Source organism: Triticum urartu, chromosome 5A (genome assembly GCF_056163025.1).
Source record: "Triticum urartu cultivar PI428250 chromosome 5A, HENAU_Tu73, whole genome shotgun sequence".
In the NCBI taxonomy this organism is placed as follows: Eukaryota; Viridiplantae; Streptophyta; class Magnoliopsida; order Poales; family Poaceae; genus Triticum; species Triticum urartu.
In genome coordinates this window covers 540,050,436-540,056,427 of record NC_141877.1, presented here as the reverse complement: position 1 = coordinate 540,056,427, position 5,992 = coordinate 540,050,436, and the positions used below count along the sequence as shown (strand labels likewise).

General features: G+C 48.9%; 1 pseudogene; it reads right to left on the bottom strand.

The window, feature by feature from the left end:
- Positions 1-652: 652 nt before the first annotated feature.
- On the bottom strand, positions 653-1,811 carry LOC125556593 (cytosolic sulfotransferase 7 pseudogene; annotated as a pseudogene).
- Between the last annotated feature and the right edge of the window lie 4,181 nt (positions 1,812-5,992).

The window sequence follows — 5,992 nt, the reverse complement described above, 5'->3', positions numbered from 1 at the left end:
AATGCACCATTTTTTAAAATTCCACTTCAAATTTTGAAATACATTTTAGTCCTGATTCTGTATTATAAGACATTTTGGCCAAAATGCATTTGAAACTATATCGAGCCATGACCGAAATGTACATCAAATGTATTGAAATATTGAAATGCATTTGAAAAAAAACCATTTAACTAAATCACACTTGTAATTAAAAAAGTAATAATTGAATCATGATTGAAATTACTTGGAATGAATATTTGGATTTTTGACTAAATCATGACTGAAATACATTTCAAATTCATTCAATATCAAAATGTTATTGAACTAAGACTGTAATTCACTCCTATTGCAATGCATAACCGGAACAAACTGAAATGCATTTCAAATTTTTAGAATCATGTTGAAATAATATTTAAATGAATTTGAAATGTTTAAACACACTTGAAAATTCTCGGAATTGTATTTAAATAATATACTAAATGAGGACTGAAATTATAGAACTGGAATGATTCGGAAATTTGGGAAAGAAACATTTGGAATGAGTTATCAAACTACCGTTTGAACTTATTACAAGACAATCAACTTTCGAGCAAGAAACTGGAATCAAACTCGCGCCTTAAATCCATGGATCGCCACAAAACATGTACGTGTTCCAAGCCGTGCTTTGCAATGGCATTGTTGTTTGCTGCACTACCGCCCTGGCCAGTGCTCGCCGGAGCTTAGCCGGAGAAGCTAAACCCAGACCCCTGGAGCGCGTCCTCCACGGCCTCATCCAGCATCTTCCCCATCTGCGGCGACAGTGGCTGCTCCAGTCCCCGGCGACCCCCTTCCGGAAGAAAGAGTCGCTCCTGATGCCCGACGCGTTCCGCCGCCCGTCCCTGTTGGCCTCCATGTTCCTCAGCTTCTCCAGGCTGCACAGGTCCACGATCTCGTCCACCACCCCTCGCGCCACCTCCTCCTCGGAGAAGCCGCATCCCATGAACTCCGCCATCGTCTTCAGACTCCCCGCCGGGTCGCGCAGCATCTCCTCGTACCTCAGGAACAGCACCTCGCCGCCGCAGCCTCCGGAGGGCCGGCGGCTCGCGTCCCAGTACTCGAGCACGTGCCGGCACTGAGGGCCGTAGAAGCACCGGCCCTCGCGGAACAGCTCGGCCGCCTCCTGCAGCGAGTAGGAGTCGGAGTCCACTCCGACACTCGCGGACGCTTTCCTGGTGAAGAGCCACGAGGAGACCAGCGCGTCCTTGGGGTCTCGGCAGACGTACACGATCCGCACGCCGTCGTCAGCGACGACGCGGTCGGGGAGGAGCGAGTAGGGGAGGTGCGTGGCGAGCACGCGCGGGGATGGGAGCGCCTCGAGCTCGGCCATGTGCCCGTCGCGGACCTCGAGGAACGGGACGCAGTCCTGCGGGTTGCGACGGCGGAGCGGGTGGTCGATGGAAGAAGGCGGCTGCGCGGCGCGTCGGACGGTGGCGAAGGCGAGGGCCTTGAGCCAGGTGGTGCCGGACTTGGGGTAGCTGGCGAGGAGCACGTCTGCGCGCCTGGGCGCGAACCCGGCGTGCAACGCCGGGAGGCCGCCCCGCAGGGCCGACTCCGGCAGGCAGAAGCAGCCGTAGCGCCGCAGCGCGAACGGCGGGCACCGCGTCTCGAGCGGGAGCGCCGGCACCAGCTCCGCCATGCCGGCGTACGTCGGCGCGCCGTCGTGTGGTCCGTCTCCGTCCTGGCGATGGCGAGGGGAAGCCATGGCCAGCTCAGAAACCCGAAGCCGATTGGTGCCGCGGCGGATTCAGCTCAGAAACCCGCCGGTACGTACCGCGCTATCCCTGCCATTCTGCCTGCAGCAGGCTGCACACGGTCCTTATCCGTTACTGTCTCGAGGAGCGTCCATTTTTATCTAGTTTCTTTTTTTTAAGGCAATCTCGCCAAGCTTTATTCAACCCGTCACAATGTTTACAGAGACGAAAGAAAAACCTTCCGGATGGCCCAGCCATACATGACGCCCAGGCCCTAACCTTAATGCACTTCGCTAGATTGTGAGCCTCCTTATTTGAGCTCCTAAACTCATGAACTATGTCACATGAAATAAAAGAAGGAATAGATAACTTAATTTCCTCTATGATAGCACCATAAGCCGATCCACTCCCAGATTTGATCTCAGCCACCACGCCTTGGCAATCCGACGCTAGATGTATTCGGTGCACATTCAAATCTTGGGCTAACGCCAAACCTTCCCTGATCGCCATTGCTTCGAGGGTAGCCGGATCGCCTTGGTTTGTGAATACTATCGATGATGCACCTGAAAAAGAACCATCATTGCTTCGACAGATCGCCGCGACTGCTCCATGTCGCCCCCCTCTGCCCACTGCAGCATCCACATTAATTTTCATATAGAACTCCGGTGGAGCAAGCCATCCCGTGCCTCTGGTGGCCGCGATCCCTCGATTCATCTTCGTCGGAGTCGAGTCCTGGATCTCTCCCAGATATGTGTTTACAAAGCCATGAATAGCAAACGGGCTCTTGAATATATCTTCATATATCGTCTTCCGTCTCGACCCCCATAACGCCCATAGCGTTGTCGCGCATCTTACGAACTCATCTGACGAAAGAGCTTTCTCCATGGCAAATATCCACTCCTTGGCACCATCCTGTTGATTGAGACTTAGCTGATCCAAGATGATATCAGTTGAAAGCACCTAGGTGCTCCTAGACATAGGACATTTCAGTAACGCGTGCCTCCATGAGTCATGTACTCCACATAATTTGCAAGATGATGATGTAGACATATTACGCCTATGTAACACAGCCGCCGACGGGACAGAATTTCTTGCCAGATGCCACAGGAAAACCCTGATTTTCGAGGGAACTTGCACCTTCCATAAAGACTTCCATTCAGCTCCTTTAGCTTCTAAGTTTGATGTGCCCTCCCTGCCTTCGAGCCAAGCCTCTCTGTTTTGTTTGGTTCGCACTAGCATACGGTACGCCGAGCTTACCGAAAAGTGACCTCTTGGTTCCTCGCTCCAAGCCCAAAAATGTGAGAGCCGTCTAGTGCATAACGGGATCTGAAGAATTGGTTCTGCATCAAAAGGAGTGAACACCGTACGAACCAGCTGCTCATTCCACACTGCCATCGATGTTTCTATTAGTTCTGCCACACGTCGAGGGGGGTCCGGAACCAGTGAAGTAATGGGCCTTTTGTAACTTTCCCTTGGTATCCAGTTATGAGCCCAGATGTCCGTGTTTTCTCCATCTCCTATCCTTCGAATGATACCTTGCGCTACTACATCTCTCCCATCGAGAATGCCTCTCCAAATTTGTGAAGGACGGGAACCCAATTCTGCCTCCAATAGTGATCGATCAGGAAAATATAAAGCCTTCAATATTCTAGCACTCAACGACTCCGGATCATTCAATAGCCTCCAAGCTTGCCTTGCCAAAAGGGACAAGTTAAAAATTTCCATATCTCTAAATCCCATGCCTCCCATATATTTTTGCATTGTCATTGTATCCCACGATACCCAAGCTGGTTTCCTTCTTCCGTCCTTACAACCCCACCAGAACTGTCGGATTATTGATGCGACACTCTCACACAGTCCTCTCGGGAGCCTAAAGCAAGACATAGAATATACTGGGATCGCCTGGGCTACTGACTTTATCAGAACTTCCTTGCTTGCTGCAGACAGTAATTTTCCCATCCATCCTTTTACCTTCTCCCACACTCTGTCCCTCAAATACTTGAAAGTACCATTCTTTGAGTGTCCCACTTCCGTTGGCATGCCCAAGTAACGATCATTTAGAGACTCATTATGCACCTGGATTTTATTCTTCACCCCGTCTCTGATTGTTTGAGAGCACCCCTTACTGAAGAATATAGATGATTTTGCATTGTTTACCTTCTGACCCGAAGCCTGACAATAAGTTTCCAACAAGCTTGATATCCTCTCTGCCACCTGCACACTCGCCTTGAAAAGCAATAGGCTGTCATCTGCAAATAATAGATGGTTAACGGCGGGTGCCGTGGGTACCACCTTAATACCTGCCAACAATGATGATTGTGAACTAGATTTCAAGAGGCACGAAAGGCCCTCTGCTGCTATCAAGAAAAGGTAAGGGGAGATGGGATCTCCCTGTCGTAGCCCTCTGGAAGGTTTAAATTTCTCAAGCTTCTCTCCGTTGAAGAGAACTGAAAAAGAGACACTAGAGATCATCGTCATAACTGTGTTAATCCAGATCTGTGCAAAACCCAACTTGCCCATGATGGCTCTCAATTAGTCCCACTCTAGCCTATCATAAGCCTTCATCATATCCAACTTTAGTGCACAAAAGCTGTTATTTTTAGACTTCTTTCTCTTCATGAAGTGTAAACACTCATAAGCACATATGATATTATCCGTGATCAATCTCCCAGGCACAAAAGCTGACTGTTCTTGAGATATGATGTCTGGTAACACTTGCTTCAGTCTGTTGGCCACAACCTTCGATGCTATTTTATACAAAACGTTACATAAGCTTATTGGTCTAAATTGTGAAAGGAGAGTGGGGATGTTCACCTTCGGGATAAGTACCAAGACTGTTTCGTTAATGCACTCGGGGCTTTCCTCCCCTCTCACTATCCTTAAAACAATATTAGTCACATCATCACCGCATGTGTCCCAATGTTTCTGACAGAACTACGCAGGGAAACCATCAGGGCCAGGGGCCTTAGTTGGGAACATCTGAAAGAGTGCCTGTTTAACCTCTTCTTTTGTATATGGAGCACAAAGCTCCTCGTTCATCGCTGCTGTTACCTTACATGGGACATGTTCCAACACCTGCTCAACTCCTTGCACCCCTTCGGACATGTAGAGGTCCTGGTAAAAATTATTCACCATTGATCTCAACTCAGCTGGGTCATCTTCCAGCACACCCAGCGCATTCTCAAGAGCCCTGATCATATTTTTCTTCCTCCGTAGACTAGCCCGAAGATGGAAAATTTTTGTATTCTTGTCGCCCGAGGAAAGCCATTCAATTCTGGCCCGCTGTCTCCACATGATCTCTTCGCGATGATAAAGCTCCACCAATCTTTCATTAATCTTGATCTCCACATGCGTTGGTGCCGTGCGCAACGGATCCGCTCGTAGTTCATCGAGCTTCTTTTTTAGGTCTTTGATCTCCCGTCTCACACTCCCAAAAGACGTCTTGCTCCATCTGGTAATCCCCTTGGAAACAGCCTCCAGCTTATCATGTAACTCCTGAACACTTTCACAAGGCCCCATAGCCGACCATTCCTCGCTCACCGCCCCACCAAAGCCTTCATGTTTTTCCCACATGGCCTCATACCGAAAACTCTGTGGTGGTTTTGCTTCTCTTGCTCGACCAAGGTCTAGGAGAATGGGACCATGATCCGAGGTAGCAGCCACCTGGTGGTCCAAACCTGCTGAAGGGAAACGAGCCAACCACTGAGGATTGGCCAAAGCCCTGTCTAGTCTGCACCTTGTATAAGTCCCTCCGGCCACCTTCTTCTCAAAAGTCCAAAATCTCCCCTTGTATCCAATATCCATCAACATGCAAACATCTGTGGTTTCACGGAAAGCTTGGATCTGTGCATTACTACGTTGTCCAACCCCGGCATGCTCGCTTGGACGTAGAACTTGGTTGAAATCTCCTATACACAGCCAAGGCAACGGGCTCAAAGTGCTTATGTTTTTTAACATTGTCCATGTTTGATGACGCAGGTGAGTCTGGGCCTCACCATATACACATGTCATTCTCCATAGATCCTCTCCGGGTTCCTCGACAGAAACATCAAGATGATAACAAGAGTAACCCAAAACATCAACCTTTATTTCATTTTTCCAAAACAAACCTAAGCCACCACTTCTACCTTGATTATCAATTGCATAAGCTTGGTCATAACCCAAAGTACTTGCTAAAGATTCTACCCTAGATCCTTCAATTTGTGTTTCAACAATACATAAAAGGGTAGGGGCAAATTTCCTCGCGAACTCGCGAAGTTCTTGGACTGTCGCGGCGTTGCCCG